At 40.2% G+C, this 22,284-nt stretch overlaps 1 protein-coding gene across 2 annotated transcripts in view; it reads right to left on the reverse strand.

Moving 5' to 3' along the window:
• LOC106947047 (leucine-rich repeat and immunoglobulin-like domain-containing nogo receptor-interacting protein 1) overlaps positions 1-22,284 on the reverse strand; it is a 174,891-nt gene that overhangs the window by 8,729 nt on the left and 143,878 nt on the right. The window contains exon 1 of one of the 2 annotated variants that reach the window (XM_015031830.1): positions 19,228-19,890. The exons of the other annotated variant lie outside the window; for it this stretch is intronic. The gene's annotated coding sequence lies outside the window, so the exon portion shown is untranslated. Of the gene's footprint in view, positions 1-19,227; positions 19,891-22,284 lie in introns of those variants that run through there. 2 annotated transcript variants of the gene reach the window in all.

Here is a 22,284-nt window from a genome sequence, read left to right on the forward strand (position 1 = left end):
GCGCAGCTGCTGTTCTGACAAAACTACGCTCTGAAGCCTGTTGACATGTCCCCACTGAACTTCACCTCGCACCAGGGTCATTTATCGTTTCTGTGCAGGTGCTCCGGCCACTGATGTCTCACTTTACCTCGCAGAGATGAATAAATCCACGAGAAGATTGTGCTTAGCATGAGGAAAGTACCCCAAACTAGGATGAAATGTCAAAGTGGAAACTTAAGTGGAAGCATATTGGATTTAGAGTGCCTGACATCTTCAGGTTTAAAGAGGGAGGGAGGTGTTGGAGTCACACATGAGCCCATTGGTTTGGTGTTTCATTACGCCAAATAAATGTGTAATACATTTAATCGGACCAGCTCAAACGGGCTGCATCCATTCAGGACTAACTGGAGTCACCTTTAAGGTAGAGACTCCAGTTAGTCTCAAAAGAGTCTTACAGTTCACCAAAACTACAATGGAAACACTTAAGAGTCATATAATCAACAACAACTGGCGCAAGCCACTTTCTTTGTACTTTGTACTCATTTGTGCTAATGACTACTAATGATAGTCATCTGTTGCTACCACTGACCATAAATCTGAGGAGTTTAACATTTCAAAACTAAATTTGCTTAATGGAAATGCCCTCTTTTTTTTTTTTTTTGCTAAAATCAGTGATAAGCCTGTTGCAATAGGCAATTATTCAATTAATCACATAATATATCAAAAGGAACTCAATAATTCCCATTCTGGTGATTAATATTTAAATTTTGTTTAGAGACATCATAATCCATTTTAGTTATGGTTTTTAAGTGTTTTGTTTTATTTATTGCTTTTGGTTGTTGTGTTTTATTTTGAAATTTAAAATCTCTTCCAGTGCCTTTTCTAAATTTATGTTTATTGGTGTTTGAGAAGATGAACTTGCATTATTATGCCATTATCAATATGTTACTTGAAGATGATCTCTCAACAACAATATTATTGTTTATCACAATACGATAAACGATAATATGACCAGAAATGCTGAGGGATAATTTATCACTCAGCAAAATTGATCGTTCCAGTCCCAATTATTGAGTTTTATGATTGAAGAATATGATTTCAAAAGTTGTTTTTTGCAGAATGTGGCTATCGAAGCAAATTTCTAAAACTACACCAGAATTTGTTCATACATGTTCAAACTGGTAAAAGAAGGAGCCTGAGAAAAAGAAAAAACAACTTCAATCTTGCACCTACTGGGAGCGTAAAGATGCGACGTGCTTATTTTAACAGTTGCAACACACTTGGTGCCTTCAGCTGCAGAAACTTCTTCGCCCAGCTCCCCTGTAGTGAGACGCTCCTTTTTTTTTCTCCACTGAGGGAGAGAGAAAGACGCATTACAGGCCCGTCACTCACACACATAAAAACACATGCCCAGCAGACACGGCGACGTTTCTACTTGGCATGTCGTCTTATGTGTCGCACACCCGCTAGGAGAGCCGATCTTCAGGATTGAGGGACTGACTGAGCTGCTCCTCACCGAGGTAGTTAGAGACGTGGGCTTTGCTCTGAGTGCCTCGGGAAACGCCGACCCTCGGAGCTTCAACCACCACGAATAAAACGCTGCAACAGATCTCCGGCAATAAGCATGTAGGAGAGACAATAACCGCTGAAGGTCAAAGGGGCTCGAGCGTTTTGGTTGTGTGGGCTTTGTGTAGATCAGACTTTTGCCAAGATATAGTGCTAACAAGACCCCAGGAGGTGCTTTTAGAAAGTCGACAATAAGGCCAGACAAAGTTTTTTCTTTTTTTTTTTTTCAGTCAGCATTTCTGGTCATGTTGGCTAATAACATTTTCAGATCACAAACTTTGTTTTGCAGGGTGTAAAAATGGCCCTCAAAAGGACTCAAAGCCTTAATGGCCACCACAGATGGTGCAATGTCAGCAGAACAAAGGAAGCAAGTTTAATGCAGAAGTTTAATCTTTTAAACTTTTCATGTGTTACTTTTGTAGGTGTTGGCTTCATCTGCACCTGAGTGCAGCTTTGAATTTTTCTGACAAAAATCAGTGACAACTTTGAAATTGCAAAAAAAAGTTAGTGGTTTTATACAGATGAATATAGTCAACAGATTACAGTGTGAATGATAGTTTGTACAGAACCAACCGGATATAACTCTGCACCCAATAGAAATATTTTATGGTCACTAGGGACAGAAAGTAAATACATTTTATTTAAAGAGATAAATATAAATTTTTATTATCAGGTAAAACATTTTTAAAAACAGAGATGATGTCAACAGGAAACATCATTATACCCATAAGATTAACAGTTTTAATACTTTCATCCCCTACGATATGGTTTAATTGCAGAGTTGATCTGCAAAAATATTTTTTGTCCCTCCAGGGATCTGGTAGCAATTTCCAGTTTCACTTACCAAACATATTCAAAACCCCAGTGCAAAACAGGTACCCTCTTGTTCGGATTGTTCTAACAATGGAATTGTGCAATTTCCACGCTCTCTTGGGGCCGAGGAGCTACTGATGGTAAACTCCATTTTTGCAGGGTGCAGGATCTCAATTATCTTTCTGTAATGAAGTAATTGTTCATCTCCACTTTAGAAAGCCCCGAGGGACTGAAGGATTGGCTGGGCTCTAAAGCCTAGTAAAATATGCAGCACAAGTACCAAATTTATGGTCGATTATAAAAATATACAATATGTCATATTTTTTCACTATTTGGTGTAAAAACAAAGACCAGGCAGTTAGAAAGGTAGATAATTTTATGCTCAATTGGTAACTAACAACAGAGCGATGTTAACTCAACAGCCACTCTTGAGTTAAGATGAGAGCTGTTGCATTGCCTATACTTGGATTTCAAAATGATTTCCCTAATCTGAAATAAAAAAATAATCATATTAAAATACATTATGTGTTTTCTTATTAAAGGGACGGCATTATGTAAAACCAACTCTTTTTTTTTTAGGTTTATAATGTTCTTCCCACATCAATAACAAAACTAAAGTGTTGCTTTGTTCCATTCATGCACGTTTGAGAAATCCCTGAATCTCCATGACAACGCCTGGGGAAACCTAGCTCCGCCTTTAAAGACAACTAGCTCCTTCAGACTAGCCAGCAGCAATTAGCAAACACCCGGTCAAACTGAGCACCTGCTGAGCTCATTATAGGAGCTACTTCTCAGTGAAACACTAATAAAAACGTTGTTAAAGGGTTAATAGAGGAGCCATATTGTGATGACCTCCTGAAGGCCGAGTTTTAGAAAGAGCAGGAGCTTTTAAAGAGACAGAGGCCCAATTTCAAGGCACTAAATTAAGAAGTCAAATTTCTTTTAACTTCAATTTATATATATGAAGCATTTTTATAACAACTGACGTTAACAGTTGTGATCGTGCTATAAAATGTCACTGTTTGCCAATAAAACATATAATGATGTCCCTTTTAAATAAAGCTGCAAAAGAATTACAAAAAATGTGAAAAACACTTGAAGAATGTGTTAAAATTCCTGGACAAATGTTGCAAAAGTCAGAGTTAATACTTCACATCACCAACTTTTATGCAGATAGATAAAATGTATGTTACAAATTCACTTTTAGTTCAGTACTAACAGTTAGTCCTTAACAAACAAGGCCTGAATGCATAGAGAGTCTTCTACCAGAAGCTTTTATTTTTTGTTGCTTTTGGTTAGGGCTGCTCTTCCTGTCTTTTGGAATAAACGCCGCAGTGAATCTTCCATACATGTCTGCAGGATACGGCTCTAATAGCAGTGACTACACTATACTAGTTCCTCAATTAGGAGGGAGTCAACATGGAAACATGCCTCAGTTTTATAATGAATAATTAAAACTATATCTTATCGGGTGCTGGGACGTGTGATGTGCACAGTGTGAAAAGGCTCAGGGCCATACCGGCTTTAATTGTGAGTGGCATTTAAAAGCTTTCCTCCCAGTGTGGCTGAGAAAATGTCCACTTTGCTTTAGCTGAGGCTCAGGCTCGCAGCGAGGCCCTTTTTTTCAGAGGGAAATGAGCTGTAATTAGTTGATAAAGAGTCAACCCTGACGCTGAAAATGCCACACCAGTGCACTGTGATCGGCGACCGGAGGATACTGGCGGCTAACGGGGGATAGTGGAGGAGAGATTAGGGGCAAAACGGAGAGGCCAAGGGACGGCTGACAATGAGTACCGCTTGCAGCTTTTATTGTTGCAAATCAGGGTTTCTTTATGGTGAACATAACAGGCTTTAAATGAACTTTACACAAATAAAGTGGAAAGGGAAGGCAAATATATCTGGATATGTTTGCTTAGTGACAGAGATGTTCTTAGACAGAATTCAAAACAATAAAAATAATGCAAAATTGGTTTCTTGGATGAACAGCCTGGCGGTAAATATCTTAAGACGTGTGAGCTCTGTCTGAAAATCAACTGCTACACCGTGACTTCCTGAGTGATAATGAGGTAATCCAGTGCTGATTACTGCGAAAATATCTTCAGTCTTCACTTATTTCTTTGAACATTTATTCCAAGCGGCCAGACGTTGCTGTAATAAATTATCTTAAGGATTTCTGAAGGTTTCATGGTTTTCTTTAGATTTTTTTGTAGTTAATTTTCAGTCCAGTATCTGACCATCTTCACAGGAATTTTTTTTTTTTTTCTTGGACCACTAATCGCTCCCCTCTGAGCTAATTTAAAACACTTAATTTAAAAAGGGTCTTTAAACATTTTATTCTCATTTGTCAGTCTTCCTAAGTGTTCAGTTTACAGCACAATTAGCTGTCGATGTCAGGTAAAAAAAAAGGGCAGCAACAATCATGAGAAATAGTCTGGAAAGGAAACACTGCAATTGCAAAATTATGTTTTTTCAACATCTGCGGAATATCGGCAATATTTGTGATGGAAACGCAGGAAGACTCAGTTAGCCGTCTTTGGTATCAGTAAAATCTTCAAAAAAATGAAATCAGAAGCTGATTTTAGAGAGACTGTATATTAAGGTTGGTTTGAGGTTCATTCGCCATTTTTAATCGGTTTCTGTTGCTTCTTTTTTAAAGACAGTTTAGAAAATTAATTGTGATCATCTGGTCTTTTCTTCAAAACATTAGTAAATCGCTGTGGTCCGTCTACTGCTCTTTCACACACCGTGTGACGTCACTTCTGCTTTTAATATAAATAATTAAGTGTCACTAATGGCAGGCTGGCTAGAAAACAATATTTCAAACAATATGAAGACTTCAGTCCTAAAGAAAAGAGAAATGTTTTTTCTCTTCCAACCTCCAAAACTAACTCTATGTTGTTCTTAACAAGTTTATTTGGGAGTTGTTTTATCTTATTTTTGACACAAGCATAACGTTTTTCTTTTTGGTCCAGAAATCTGATGCGGATGTGGTTACTATAGTAACAAATGCTGCTTAGAAAGGTCCCATGAGGAGTTCTGCACTGAAGTTTATGTTAAGTATTCTTTTATTTTCCTTCCTGTTCTTAACAAATCACTCAACCAGAATCTGATGGCCTTTAGGTCTTAAAGAGAAGTCTAAGAAATCCAGAACTGTTAAAGGCTCAGGAAAAAAAAAACAAAACACAAATTGGCCTCAAATTCCTGATCATTGAATGTCTAAATAAACTATTTGCAAACCCGTATCTAGAATAAATATATTGATTCAGTCAAGTGAACACTAGAAACACTGGCAGGGAAATGTCGGCAGCGATACCGATCCAATGACAATGTCAGTTTGGGTAGCAGCAGCTTCTGCCAGTAACACAATGCAACCTGCCAGAAGTCCTGCTTAGTTTAGACTCAGAATACACCACAAAGAGCCAACAGTGCTACCCTGGACTTCAAAAATAACCAAACTGTGTTCTGATTGGGTTATCTGATGGATCAAAATAAAGTTTCCATTTAAAGGATTTATCTCACGCGTTGAAAGTTATACCATTCGACTCCGCCTGATCTGTCGGGTTCAGATAGAGACACTCAAAACTTTAATAAGTGTTTCATGCAAAACCAAAGCTGCAATATCCACAAGTCCAGCTAGATATATATCGTACCATTACATTTTTTTGTTTTTTCCTTACACACAACAGTGTGAGAAAAGGTAGAATCTGTATCTGGTCTGACGGCTATCACTGAGTCACTTTCCTTTCCTATGGGCAAGGTTTTTTGGCTCTTGTTTCAGTGAGTGCTGACCTGCACTTTCATCTGTTGGCTTTTAGGGCTAATGAGAGTAGACCCGGAACATTTGAAATTCATAAAGCTCTGCGTCTGCTCGAGAACGCGCTATCGGAGACTCGGGACCCATGTTCCCACTTAAACAAATCAGCTGATTGTTTATGCAAAGAAAATGGCGCCTGTTGAGTCATACAAGTCACCGTACATGACAGGAGCAGTCATCAGGACTTCCTCTAATGAAACAGACTTTAGGTGTAGCAATGCAAAATAGAGGTCAGTGTAGGTCAACTCTGCAACTTTACATCTGATGTTTGTGCATAATGTACAAACAAATTTTGTAAGTCTTTTATATACATGTGAAATATCAATATCAATATACATGTCTAAGAAATTTCAGTAATTTCACTGAACTCCAATCCAGCATTCTGGGGGATGTAGGCAAAGAAAAAGCTTTAGATGTTCAACCTTTAGATGACGACTAGCTAAGCAAAGCTGGTGGCAACAAATAACTCACTCACTATGTTTCCATTACAAATGTGCACAAAACTTTGTCAGTGTTCACCCCATTTAAAAAAAAAAAAAAAAAAAGTTTCTCAATTGCTGTGTTTCCGTTAAATAAGAAAAGCAATTAAAAATCAGAAGTAAACAAGTTTGTTCACGCAATAAGTCATCAGCTTTGTGGTTTGCATCAGTGGCAACATCCGGTTGTTGATCATGTGAGTCGTGATGTGAAAAATGTGTTTCAGTTCCAGGTTGATGAAAAACAAAACAAAACAAAAAAAAAACAACTTCGACACGGCAAAAACAACTACCTCATCTTGCGACAAAACATTTTAGAGAAAAACAAGTTTTTTTCAAAATTGTTTTATTTGCATTAAAGAAATTTATTTTCAAAATGTCAAGTTGCACACGTAGATGGGCAACGGGAACGCAGCTTCTCATTATTTGGTTGCCTAGCAACAGCATGTTGAGTAACTTGCTTAGCAACAGTTTAAGGTTTCATCACTGTCCCCCGTAACTGCCTAAAATAAACTACAACGGCGTAGAGAGAAAACTGTGGATAAAACAGGAAACGTTACGCCACCGACTTCACAGTATGTCTGATATTTAAAACAAAAAAACTAATCAGTAATCATCTATTGACTGATATTGCATATATCGTGATAAGTTTTCCAGCCATATCGTCCAGCCCTACCAAATCGAGAACATTCCTTCTAATGTTCACCCCTCCACAATCCCCAGAGTGTTGGCTGATCCCGCTGTGGCTCCAGTGTAGCGATAGGGGCTCTTAATCCATGTCCACTGAGAGATTGCCCAGAAAGATGAAGCCTCAATTAGTGAGATAAACCCCCACATAATGACACGTAGACACAGCCTGGGAAATGAGGTCTAAGCAGAAACAAAAGAGAGGAAAAACCAACAAAAAACTCTCATCTCTACGAAGGGTAAAGATTCCCTTGGAAGACGCTGGAAGTGAGGAGCGTTGAGTGGACGGAGAAAGGAAGCAGTTCACTCCTACAGCTCCGGCGGGGAAACATTGTCCCACTATCTGAGCAATCCACCTGCTCCAAATGCTTTCGTAAGAAGCTTAGAGAAGAAAAAATGCTGACCTTCATATAATCAAAGATTATGCACAGCAAAACAACAACAGTTTTAGAGTGCTTAAGCATCAGAACTCAAGGGAGTTCCAAGCAATTAAAGGCAAAATTACTTGTCTAAGCTGTCCTTGCATCATCCCGTTCCCTATCTTTGATTGCCTGCTGTAGGAGAGGGGAGGGGGGTGCATGAATATCGTAAGGAGAGGAGATATTCAACTGTGTTGCTCAGCTATCTGGAGTGTTACCCAGAGGAAAGATGACACATGCTTTCAGAAAGACAATCAAAGTTTTTCACAGGCTAGGTGAGAATCATGATGAGGTGAAGCTGTACAGCACTGCCAGGTGGTTTAAGGAAAAGTTTGTGGTTTCATGATGTTCTTACAAGTAATTGTAACATTATTATCAAATAAGTCAGACTTCACACTAATGACAGTAAAGTAAAAAAAGCTAATTTTTAAATAAAACCACCTAAACCTCAAAAGTGGCATTGCCATTTGGAGGAAATGCTGGACCTTATTTCTTAAGGTAAGGACACAGCCGGTGTACACAATATGACTTGAATTTCTTTTTCAGAAAACTCTTGCTCCCCTGCAGCCTTTTTGCTGAAACTGCCTCTTAAACCTCTGCACTTTCTATGCTCTTATTTGTAACACCTCACTGATTCTGAAAATAGCTTACTTTTTAGTCTTATTTACTCAGTAGCAGCATCCACACTGAAGGACGCTGTTGTCAGCGTATCTAGTGTGATGCATTCACAGATTAGGAAATGGTTGGGTGTTTGAGTTTTTGACACTGAGTTTTTGGTCAATGGCCAGGGCCGTCACCATTTGATTTCAAATGAGGAGGAATAAAATATCAAGCCTGGTGCTATGTGAACCTTTAAGTTGATCTATATTAACTGTGGTTAACAACATGGGAGCTCATTTTCATTAGCTCCTGTTTTAGAGATCAGAAATCTCTAAAACAGGTCTAGTCTAGCAACAACAGAGAGGGTAAAGATGTCATGTCCAAATCTAAACAAGTTGAATAACATGTTGGAAACAAAGTCTTTCACAATAATCACTCTGCAATTGCTGCAAAGCCATTTCATAAGCTTTATTAGTCCAGTGAAGCAGAGTGGGAGCCATTAGCCAGAAATAGAGAACACGGGGAAGAGCGGCGACTCGTCATAATTGATGACAACGTGAAATCTGCTTTCTACCAGACGTTCCTGAAGATGCAGTGTCTGACTACATCAGTGTAGTCAAACACTGATGTAGTCAAACACTGATGTAGTTCAACCATCAGTGTTTGACTACAAGATCGGGTTGGATCCCAAAACCTGACACTTGGGTTGTGGGATCCAAAGTAGGCTCAACTTGGAATGAGTAAAAAAATAAATAAAATGGTGCTCTTGAAATGGCCTAGTCAAAGCCTGGATTTTATATTAATTGATTAAATAGTGATAAGTTAAAAACTCTCCAATTTGGCTGAATCTAAACAAGTACAATTGCTGACTTTCTGCCCTGTTTCTCAGCAAAGAACTTTTTTTTTTTTTTTTTTGAATTCTGCAAAACGCGTTTGCAGACACCAAAGTTTACAAACTCCATCTTCGCCGTTTTATCGTGTCATCAGTCCTGTCTGACATCTCGAGATGAAACAAGAAGCAAAAATGTGAAAATGCTAATGAATGCGATGCGAAGGTCTCTGTTTTCCTCTCGGTGTTGAAGCCATCGCCTCTTCAGTCTGGATTGTTTAGCAGACTCGTATTTTTAGAGCCGGTCTTGCGGTGAGGTAACAGGAGCGGTGGATCAACAAACAGATTCCCTCCTACCTGGGAGTGCTAAAGCACCATTTGAATTGCAAATTCAACTTTGCGTTGTGATCTGAAACAATTAGTTGTGTAATGAGTTAATTGTCACAGCTATTTAAAAATCAAACACATAAGGCATGTCATAGATGCTGCTGCTGTGTTGCACTGTATATATCTGACAATCTAATGTTATTAGGACTCAAATAGACTAAAATATGAAACTTATAGTCTTACTGACTTCCTGATTAATAAAAAATTAAAGCTCTACAAGCGCATTCATAGCTAAATTGGTATTTCTTGCTGTATTGTTCTTACCCGACACATGAAAATCAGGAAAAGCGATGATGACATATACAGTGACAATCCCGTGGTTATTATCCATCCGCTAAGCCTGTTCTGAAGCTAATAGACCATCCATGGAAAATGGTATAAACACTGCATATTTTTCTTATCACATTCTTACTCATTATTGCCAAAATGGCAGAAATAAGTGCAAGCAACTGCAAAAGAGCTGAATTATTTATCTGTCATTTGCATATCTGCTACAAGTTCAGGACCTGGTTGAGGAGCGATTCTATTACGGAGAGAGATATTACTCTTGTGTTTCCTTGCAGGCTGTACAACCAGATTCACCCATTTAAGAGACCTTTTTCTAAAGCCATACACAGGAAACAATAAAAGTAGTTTATTTGTGTATGTTGTTTTTGTCTTTCTTTCTGTCTGACTTTGTCTCATTTTGTCACTTTTAGAACTTTTTTTCAGTCTGCGGCTGAATCAGTTGTGAAGGGTTAAATTGCCTGACCCGTCCTCTCCCCCTCATGGCCTTCCACAGACCCGATCTCTTTCCTCTCCCAATTCCCAAAGGTTCTCAAACTACTTTGCACTTCAGTGGCGGAGCGTCGCACGCCAGCACTCTGCAAGGTCAAATGCCATTTCATTTTCCTGGTCTTTGATGGCTGCCCAGCTCTTTCATCGGCCTCACCCTCCCGACTCACCCCCGTGCTACCTTCGCCACTCTCCAGTTAAACGGCCCTCGATGTCCCCGCCTCACATTTAGAGGACGTGACGGAGTATCACCCAGGGTAAATATCTGTTCAGAGCTAATACTAAATGTTTGTTTTGGTTTTTTTTAATCATTTAAACATAATTGCCCAAAATTATGTTTTGCTTTTCCTGCATGTGAAAAAATAATTCAGGAAAGACCCAGTAATTCTTTTTTTTTATTTTTTTTATTGAGTTTCTTTTTCTAAGTGGCATTGAGATTAACCATTTTGACTCTTATTAACCAAGAAATAGAAATACTATCACAATTTCATGGTGTTTATGGTTTTATAAACATAGAATGCCATTCAATCATCTAACGAAAGAGTCAAATAGATTGGCAGGACATCAGGGTTTTTTTCTTTCCTGATTCATTAAACGTATAAAAACTAAGAACTCTCATCATTTTTGGTTACTTCTTGTTTCACAACTACATTCTGCTGGTGACAACGAGCTTCTGCACACTTTTTATGTGTGACAATGCTTAGAAAAACTGAGGATGTTTCCACACCTGCTAGTCTGGTAAACTCAGTTGGAATTGGGACCAAAATTGCAACATTTGTAACATTTTCAGCTGATGTGGTTCACTTTCACACTGCACTGCGTCAAACAACCCAAACTATTGGGTTGTTCCCCTCCTTGCCTGTGGTGGCGCTGCACCAAGAACAACTGATGTAAACTACACAAAAACCTCCAAAGAAAACATGAGCGTAATTTCTTCACAAAATGTAACCCAAAATGTAGTAGCATCAAATTCTAGTGGTTGTAGGATTTCTTTCTTGTTTGTGATAAAAGACCACAAGCTCCTTCTCCAGCTAGCCTTGGCTAAAGCATTTGTTTGGTTGTATTTCCTACTTTTGGAGAAGACTGGTTTGCATTCAAACTTCCCTAGAGTTCACTTCAACCACCAGAGTTCGCTATTGTTCACAAACCAAGTAGAGTACGATGAAAATGGACTAAACAGGGCTGGTGAGAACGCACCCTAAATCTGTCAAAGCTGGACTCGGCAGATCAAATCAAAGAAAAGAAAAGCAGAAGTACGTCTCAGCCAGACTGGTGCATCCTCAAATATCTTATATTGTTTATTACAGTTAGGATGTCATCTATAAGATTAATTTATTGTGATTTCTAATTTTGAAAGAATGAATGTAATTGGTGGTGTTTTTTTTTTTTTGGACCACTTAGTTGAGATACTAATGCACTGATTTGTGTCAAGGCAAGGCACATTTTTGCTTCCCAATAATCTGGGAAGACATATCTAATAGAATTAACATAAAATGACACTTTGAATTTTGCTTAGCAATAAAATCAATTTTAAAAAGATTACTAATGTGGGAGTAAGGAGGCCGTGTTCCTGCAAATTTCAGTGGAGCTCTGACTCATGTCTGAGTTCTGGTTGGAATATTCCAGTTTTTTGGAGGTCCATCAAACGAACACATCGTTTATGCCACCCGGTCCGGTCGATAACCCGTAATCTGACCTCTTGTTTCCTCCCGGCACGTTCGCTCTCTTCCATCAACAGTATTAGCTGTTCTTTGTTGCAGTGCTCTGTTTTTCCAATTCCCTCCTCCCTCCCCCTCTCTTTCTCTTACTGTGTTGACAGTGAGTGGGTGAAAGAAAGGCTAGATGAGGAAAGAAGAGGAAAAAGACAGGCTAGACAGGCGGACAGAAGGAGTGAGCTTTTAGGAAAGTTAAACCAGGAGAGGAGAGAGGGAGAGAGAAAGAGATGGACGGAGAGGACCAAAGAGACAGGGTAATATAGCTTTTAGGGAACTAAAAGCCTCTCCCCCTTTTTTCCTCAATGCAAAGGGCCTGTTGTTTTGAATCACATGACGAATGGGAGCTGACTTTGAATGGATGAAAAGCAACTTCTCTGATCTAACAGAAATGGAGGGGATAATGGGCCTGAAGCATGTTAAAATGTTTGAATTATGTGACAACACTTCAATGAGGAAGCATCATGGTGGATAGCTCTTCTATTGTTGTGGCAGCATTTTAGAAAGGGGGTGTCCATGTTCTTACTGAACTCTAATCGGATTAGTGCCTTTTAATTAAGCCTTCTTAAGGACCATTAAACAGAAACGGAAACTGCATTAAGTCAAAAGGTAAACCAAGAAATTATTTACTTTTAATGGTAAAAATATCTTCTGGCACAAGATGTTGCTTAATTAAAATGACATGTATTTTCAGAAGTCTGTTTTATTAAGGTCTGTCATTCTGCTAACTATATGTGACTTCATATGGTGAAGCTGTTTTTATGGATGAACATAAGTGATTTATTCTTGTTATCCTCTGAGTATCTTTGAGACTTTTATTTTGAAGAAGGGAACCGTTAACCACTAATGACGCTAATTTGTAAAATCCTATTACCTATGACTGAGTTTCACTATCACCAGACCAAAATGTTAAATACTCATGCATAGGCCTGTCGCAATAAATCATTTGATCATATAATAAATTAAAACAAGCTTAATTTCTATTTGCATGATTTATCATTTTTCTCTTTTCTCTCTACAAAAACTGGATGACAAAAGTCTTCAGTCTGGTGATTTGGTCTAAACTAACCCTTATTTTGAAGGACAATTTTGTCTACAGAAACTTTATATTTCATTTGTTATTTTGTTATATTTCAGAATTGAAAGTTTATTGATCTTTGAGAATGTGTTATTGCATTACTACACCATTAACTCAATATTTCTTGAAAATGGTCTCAAAACAACAATATTATCATTTATTGCAATAATTTCTGGATGAATTTATAGTCCAGCAAAATTTATTATTGTGACAAACCTACATATGTATAATTATATCATGATTTTAGGTGCATGAAACATTATTCCTATTTGTGAGAAGGACAAGAAGGGCGTATTTTCAGTGGAGCTGCTGCTATGTTTCAAACATGCTGCTGTCATATTGGATTGAATGGTTTAGATTAAGGCAAAACTCAAAACTTTTTTTTCTATTTTCAGGGATTTTTCAACGTGGAACCCAAAAATGACTTGATTAAATTCTGATCATGTAATAAAACTGCATACTTCAGCCAAAATGTACCAGTGGAAAACAGCTTTATCTTTTAAAAAACATCAAAACAAAAAGGTATGAAGCCCAAAGGTCAAACTTGTGTAACTGTTTCAAATGTCTGTCAGTAGGATGTTAACATAAAAACATCAGTATATATTATGCTGTTACTATTTGTGTAAAGAAAAAACGACGTTCTTAGTTTCCCCCAAAATACTGCTGGATCTCATCTCGTTTCCATGAGCCATGTGTCAACACAATCCTACAATTTACATAGGAGCCAAGAACTCATTAATTATGAATGCTTCCAGTGACTGAAACTCACCTGAAACACACCGCCAGCAGATTTGCTATAAAACACAACTTCACCTCCAGAGCCCCTGGTTAGCCCACTAGACGGAGGAAAGGGAGCCGAGAGCACTTGCACTTCACCTAAATGCTGAACTTTGTGAATTCTGATTCTCAGTGGGGTATTTTAGCCGCCATTACAGCAGCAGGGTGGTGCTCGAACTGAATTCTTGCTCCCACTTATGGAAAAAGATCATATACTCCATTCGAGTGGGTGTGCGTAAGTGGAGCTGCTTCTGTCCCACAGTTGTGTTTACAATCACTTCTGAATAGAGTCGTTGGACATGATGAGTTCAGCAGAGGCGATGGCAGCGTGTTGTGATATTTGCCACACAACCCTGTCTTACTGCACAGCAATTCCTGCAGTCTCTTCTCAAAGAGAAAATAGATAATAATGATGATGATGATAATAATAATGCTCGCACATAAATCAAATGAAGCAATAACCGTCTTTGTCTGGGAAAGAAAAAAGGACCCTCGACGTAACCTAGAAACTTCCTTAGTTATGTCCACATACTGTACCGTCTGTACAACATATGGGCAACAAGCTGCAAACGACCGAAAGTACAGAATGTGTTTTAGCCTGGGCAATGCTAACTTGGATGACTTCCACTGAAGCGCTCCGGCTCCAGTCACCCTTTCAAAGCTGCCAGTCAAATGCCTTCAAATGCCTCAGTCGATATGATTCGCAGCCCCCTCTAACAGATTAGCAGGGTGACATTAACTCAGTCATTTAAAAGATGGACGAGTGAGTCTTCCTGGCAACAAAAGTGCCAGAATAGACACTCGCTTGTCCCGCATGCAGTGAATACAAATGCTTTCGCCTGGAAAAAGCGAAAGCCCTCTGTCAGCACAATAACATTTGCCCAACCCCTGACCCGCTGGCTTGTCCTGTAGCTTTTTAAGATGATACGTCTTTTAAAGATCTACAAACGGCGTAAGCAAAATCCTTGCGTTCAGCTGAAAACAGGAGCTGATTGAATACTTGCAAACGCAACAGACCTGTCAAGATCTGATGCAAAACAGATACAGAAATTTGTATGATTAGGGGGCGACCTTGTCTTTTTCGGATTACGACTATGATTTCAGTGATGAAAACATTGGGAGGTAATGAGAGGGTTCAGTATCTTTGACTACAGAGGATGCGTTGACATGAGGACTGGGTGACTTGTGCATCAAAGAAACAGCCTTCCAGTTGAAGGACGCCCACTTCGTCGACTGAGCTGCAGCCGTTCTGCACAGCATATCTGGAGTGATAAACATGTCTCTGCAGCAGAATTACTTAATGTCCAAGTGAGCGGGCACGACACTGCTGCAACGCTGACAGGAAGAGGCTGTTTCTGTCTTATTCCACTAATCAACACCTCCCAGAGATGCTGTAGTGATTACGTTCACGTGCACTAATCCTCTTCTCTTTCTCACTTATTGCTGGATCTAGTGCAGAAATCACAATGTTTACCACACTGAGGGAGCAAATGTGAGAGGAGTTTCGTGGATGAAAAGGCAGCTGTTGTTGCAGTCTATGAACTTTGTTGCTATGTCTACGAGGAAGCAAGCTTTTGTTGACTCAACCAAAATAAGAGATGTGAGGACACGCACTCCTGGGAGCCAACCACTGTACTCCTGGACATTGTCTTAGGCATACATATTGTTCTAAATGTGCTTTTAAAGCGGTCTGTGGAATTCAAAGCACTCTGCAGGATGTCATTAATGGCACTTAGCATCAAATTAAGAAGATTCTGAGCATAGTCAAAGCTGTGTTAGGATACAGAGTCACCCAAAATAACTGCAGCTGGGTTTTTTTATTGTCTTTGACAGGTAGCCAGACAACACCAATCCTCCTCCCATCACCCCCTCCACAAGAAATTAGTGTTACGGTTTATCATGGTTTTCTGTGCTGAACATGTTTCCTTGAGTCTACCAGTCGTCAGTCTGCTGTTGGTTCATCAAAAGCGGAGTAAACATTGCGTAGCAACTTGGACATTGCTCAGTTGAGAAAACATTTAGGTACGTCTTAGCTCCAGCTAAAAATCCAGCTCCTGAATGTATCAAGTGCTGTTTTCTGGTTCAGTATAAATGTTGCAACCATAATCTGAATTGGTATAAATCACTTATGCTAAAGTGTCTGACATTAAAGGATTAAGGACAGTGAAATTTTAATCAAGCAATTGATTTTTGATGATTCATTGAGAGGCACCATGACAGTACCAAAGGCCAAGTGAAGGACAAACAGGCAGCTGGGTTGCTACCTTACCACAGCACCGCAGTTTTGATTGGGCTCTGTGTCATAAACAGATAATGACGTCCATTTAGTCTGAAACAACAGCTTGATGTTTTGTCACTGGCTTGGTCTTATCAGTACTGTTGACAGTATAACAGTAAAATCATACTGCATTTCAGTGTATAACTGGATTTTGTGGAGCATAATTAAGCAAAATCCAAATCCTAATTGTATTACATAGATATAAGATAAACATAAACACAACAAGTCGTATGCAGAGCCACTTGCTTTATGACAGGAAGCCATAACAGGGCGCTCAGGTTGCATTACGTTTAGGACAGATGCTTTCCAGGACTTGTTGACGCCTCTAAAAGGAAAAGCACTGCTGAAACCGCAAAAAAGAAGAACCTTAAATCTCAGATGCCTTTTTTTTTTTTTTTTTTTTACAACAATCACAACCATCCTTCCTCCTTTAATTCAGCTGACATCCACCAAGGACAAACAAGATCTTCCCTCTCCCTCGCATCAAACGGCCACTGTGATCCCTTAGCAGGGCCTTACATGCAGATGCCACCCAGCCTATGGCATTGCCGAACCGAGACACTGTGGCATCAAGTGGAATGGCATCTGACTCCTGGTTTAAAAAGAAAAAAACAACATAATTGGCGTCCCGTGTGAGAACTAGCAGCTCCATGTCACCGTAACATCATGTAGGTAGAGTGGTCTCACAACTGGGAGCTAATAAACACCTTGTCGCTGCAGTAGGTGTCAGCTTTGCACCCCCAGATGAAAGCGTCTCCAGGAGACATGAGAACACGTCATAAGCCGGCATTAGCCCACTCGCTAATAACACTGCTGGTCATTTTGTGTGGCAGCAAGAGAGAGAAAAAAAAAAAGCAAGGCTGTGATCAGTCACCGTGCTCTAACGTTACCGTCCGCACCGCCGCCACCCACTCTGTCTCGCCTGCTCCGGTCTGCTGTCAAATCTACGCTCAAGCTGATTTCTTCCATGAATTATTAATGCAGCGCGCACTCTGAGGCTGCTCTCATTGTTTTTTTTCTCCGTTCTGTCTGTATATGATTGGATTACTAATACACTAATTTCTAAGCATACCTCCATGAACCACGTTACGAGGAGCATGATTCTTTTCCTGGGATATCTGATGCTCCTGCATTAAACTGGCCGCTACGCAGGAGGTTCGGGGTTATTGCGAGCATTGATCAACGGGTGCAGTAATTCAATACGGGATGTCGACAGCGGGGTAACGCTGTAGGATAAGACAGGCCTTTGCAATATGCCAACACCCCCCCTACAGCGGGGCAAAAAGGTGAATCCTATTGATGGCACTAGATAGCCAAGGTCAGCTACAGCACATTAATTTAGCGAAGGCACCCAGAGGGCCCATCGCAATGCACGCTCGGCCCTCTCTGCTATAGCGAAACGGCCATGATTAACTAAGGCAGAGCCCGCCGGTTGTTGAGGAAATCCAGGAGAAAACTTAGGAGCCGGGTGGCGTGAGCCCACCAGCAGCAGATTAAAGGAAACAATCAGTTTGATGGGGTCATTTGAAAGTCGCTACAGGTCTGGTAAACACAAACACAGCACAAAACAGTCACTTTTATGGTCATCACTGAGGGCTGGATGGGGGGGAATGAGGAGTGTGCCACACCCAGGCCCCTGCCTCCATGTGATGCCTCAAAGTGTATCATCTAACTATCATATTGGATTGTGGGTTCTGATAAAGCAGGAGAGGCTCCTGCTGCTCCTCTATCTGCTAGTCCGCTCCCTCCAGTTATTTATAACATATAAAGCTTTATGAATAACCGCAGGCACAGCCTGCACTGGGTTTTGTGTGCATTGTAGACGTTTTTCCCCTCTCCCTTTCTTTTACACATAACATACACTCAGAAAAGGCAGAGTGAAAATGAGAATTATCTGGAGCCACTGGTATAATATTTTTTCTTACTTCTGCCAAACGCTGCCTTGAATAACAAACAACAGACAGACGGAGTGTGTGCAACCACAAACCATAAACGCGCAAGTTTCTTCCTGTGTCCCATATTGTCGCAGCCGAAGCTATATATAGACCCCTGCTGACTGTCATCCCGTTCAAAACAAAGAGTCCCAAGTTAATTCAGGAGAGAGAGAGAGAGAGAGAGAGAGAGAGAGATGGGGGGGGGGCAGAAAAAACCCTGCATATCTGCAGAATCCTGCTTGCATTTTCTCTCTTTTTTTTCTTCTTCCTCCTCTCAGCTGCCCATTTAAGAGATAGCCATCTTTTGCAGATGCATTAAAAAATGGCATTCACGGGTGGTTCACGACTTACACACGAAGACAAAATGTTATCTCAGCACAGTCAAAACGCTGGCAAATAAGGGATAGACTAAGGTAACGTTTTGTAATTGCAACTCTCCACCTTTTTCACACACACGCGCGCGCACACACACACACACACACACCAAACAGAAAGGCAGGGTCTACATTCTGTTTCCTTCTCACACACTCACCCAGTCTCCATCGCGGGACAATTAAATTTGATGAATGGTTTAAGCCTTCTTCACCTTACAGACATGGACAGTATGGTGGACAGGAGAGGGAGGGGGGGGGGAACACGATAAGCCGTAAAAATATGTATTAATCATAAATGTAAAAATAAAGGACAGAAATCAGTGCTGATTAATGTTTATACCTGCAGAGGACGCGCCTAAGCTCAAGTCCTTATTTTCTGCTGGTCTGTGTTTCTCTGTCCTGTCTACAGTACAGATTCTGCTCTGACCGTCGGAGGTACAGCCTTGTTTTTCATATTTATTTTGCCCCATATCTAACATTACAGTGAGTTCGGGGTTTTTAAGAAAGCCTCTTTCCCTCGCACTGACAGATATTTCCCTCCGAACAGATTTGGCTGCATTATGTATATCCATGTCTTGCCATACCTATGTCTTTGGCCGCGCGCCACATTAAACCGCATTTACAGAAACGCAGACAGAGAAACGCTCAGCTACGGAGACATTACTCCAAATACAGAACAGGGACTTTTAGAAGCCCACACAACCCATCATTATCGTTTACAGATACTCACCTGCGGTAGCGCTCACAGCTTCCAAGCATGCTTTCGCATCTCTCCGAGACGGCAACTCCCAGCCACCAGCACTCAAATTGAGACGCACTATCTCAAGTCCATCCCCTCCCGCCTTTAAAAGACGGCTTTCACGAAACAAACCGAGGGGAAACGCACACCGCCTGATTTCCAGTGAAATTCTCCACAGCGACCGGAGCTCTAATGTATGTTTCAGACGAAAAAAAAAAAAAAAAATCTTCCCCTTCAAAAAAAACACAAAAAAAAAAAAAAAAAAAAAGAAAAAGAGAGAAAGAAAAAAAAAAGCCTCGGTCCTGTGTCTCGGTGGTGATGGGACTCCCTCCTTGAGAGCACCAAACTCGTCCGATAGGGTGCCGGGAATAAAAAGGCAGGAATGCAGATGGCAGGTAGAGACGGTTATCGACTCCCACGCGCGACTCCTCTGTAAGCAGGCGGGTACGCGGCTCCTTGATGCGGTCTCTCCTCAGCCACTCCGCTCTGAGCAGCGCTGCGTGTCTGTCTGCGTGTGTGTGTGCGTGTGTCGGTGTGTGTATGTGTGACTGGCTGTCGTCAGAGGCAGAAGCAATCCGCCTGCTTGGAAAGGAGGGTTGGAGATGATCAGCGGAACGCAGTCCTTACCCGGGATCCAACTCAAAGTGTGTCTCTCTGTGCGCGTGACTGTGTGCGGTTTGAACTGATGGAGCGCGAGCCTGTGAGGGAACCGCTACTTTGCTGTTATCTATTTATCTTAACGTTAATTTATTTTATTTAACGCTAATTTCTGCATTTTTAACTCCAAAAAGGGAGGGAAATTGCAACAAAACACCCCGCATTATCTCTGGAAACTACCGATAAGCAAGATTTAAACACGAAAGTAAAATCAAATTCCTAACTGAGGCTGAATTAAGAGTGATAGGAGTCTGTGAAAGGCTCGCAGTACCTCGTTTGAAAGCCTGATGGCGCTGTGGGCTTCACATACAGTGGTCATATCCCCCTTTTCCAAGAGGCGGGCCCTGCAGAGTGTTGTCTAACACATATCTGATCCTTTATCTATCCCCCTGCGAGTTTAAAAATGGGGTCTCAGGCACCGCCGGGGCAGAGATAGGAGAGGAGTGTTTAAGGCAAAGAGAATAAATATTTCACACGGTTAAACTCCTATTTCTTTCACCCTCCTGTAATATGTTCTGAAGTGAGAGGCGAGCACATTATTGCTCTGTAAGTGTCATAATAGGGGACATTCAATGTCACCGGATGGCTCTCAATGCGCAGGATGTGAATTTAAATACCTCTTAACAGTGTTACGCAGGAGCTGAATGATAAAGTTTCCTTTGTAATCACTGCCCAGGGTGCTCATTGATTAGAAAAGGTTAGTAATGATGGGGGGGGGGGGGGGTGGGATAAGTCGCTGCTTAACAGTAAAAAGGTCCAGATTGTGAATCACAGGGCTGCTGCTAATAAGCCACAGAGGTTAAAGGAGTTCTGCTCTTTGGTTTTGCCCTTGGGGAGTTCTGCCCTCGGAAAAGAACGTGATAGCCAATCTGAGACTCGCTTGAGAAACGTGAAATGCGGTGAAAGCGGTCCACCATAGGAAAAAGATAAAAGAATAAGATAAAGGTTGATCGTCGATCTGCTCCTCTAAAGAAGTATAATAAAAGTTGTAAAGAGGACACAAATAGGAGCTGTAAAGTGTGGATCCATTTCTATGTGTGTGTGTGTGTGTGTGAAAAGCCCTGGGAGCGATTGTGTGTGCAAAAAAAAAAAACAAAAAAAAAAACGGCTGAGAGTGAAAGGTTCTGCCACAGAGCAAACATTTTCTGTTTCTGTCTTTTCTGTTGATTGCAGCTTGTTTTAAATGTTTGGTTGGTATTTCGGTATTGTAACTTGTCGGTTCGTATGTCTGCTCAGTTATGTTGTGTTTGTATGTGTGCACCCATTGTGTTACTATGTTGGAGCTCCTGTCTCTGTGTCCCATGCAAAGCGTATGTTTACTGTTCTGTGTGTCCTGATTTGGTACCGTTGTCCTGCGCAGCTGTTTGCCAGTAGTCAATGTCTCTTTCCTCTCAACAGGAAGGCAGCAGAGCGCATGTTGCTGCCTTAATCACTTCTGAGTTTAATTGCATTTCTTTCCTACTTCAACAGATAAAACGGTTTTTGGGAAGAGTTTAGATATTTTCTGAAAGTCTTATGTCTCGTTCTGCAGTAATTTTAAATTGACATGAAGCCTGGTAACCAAAGTGGTTCAGGACTCCTACATCCTCTTAGATCAAAGTTTTTAATAGAAACACATTAATTCTAGACATTTTCTAATTAACGTTACACTAGTATTGATTATATGTTTGACTAACTTAGTGTTATAAATTCAGCCCGATTTAGACAATACCAGTGCTGTTAATATGAAACTACAAATTAAACTAGTTCAAGTCATGTTACTTTTAACTAAATGGTATTATCCTTATTAAATTGCAATTAATAAAATATTAGGTGTTGTCAGGGCCGTGCAGAAACCACTAAAGGGGCAGGTGCTCAAAAAAAAAAAAGGGCACATCTAACCGCCTTCTAGGACAGACTATTAAAGCCACAAAGCTTTCAAAGTTTAATAAACAATGATAAATTACAAAATTGTGAGATATACAATCAAAGCTAAGGAAAATCTCTATACAAAGCATACAACTATGCATATGTAAGATATTTTATTAGTAATTTCTTTCTGCAGGTCTATTTTGTTATAGGAAAGTATTGCAATATTCAAACCCGCAGTTTAGCAAGATATGTAAATCAGAGCTAAACCACCAGACATATTTTGTCTTTACAGAATTACACTATTAAAAATATAAACAAGGGCACAATGCAACATTTTAGTGACTGTAATCTATAAAAAAGAGCTGCCTGTTTGCTACTGCAGTGGAGATGAAGATGGTCCATTCAGGACAGAAGAGCTGCATCAAACTTTAATGTGGAACTGCAGAAAAAAGAAAAAAAAAAACAAAAGCAAAAATTGAATTGTTAATGTATGTCACCATGAGAAAAGTCAACTGAGTTTTGCTTAAAAAAAACTTTTTT

This window comes from Poecilia latipinna, unplaced genomic scaffold, assembly GCF_001443285.1.
Source record: "Poecilia latipinna isolate Pla-1442-1.1 unplaced genomic scaffold, P_latipinna-1.0 Scaffold219, whole genome shotgun sequence".
NCBI classification, from domain to species: domain Eukaryota; kingdom Metazoa; phylum Chordata; class Actinopteri; order Cyprinodontiformes; family Poeciliidae; genus Poecilia; species Poecilia latipinna.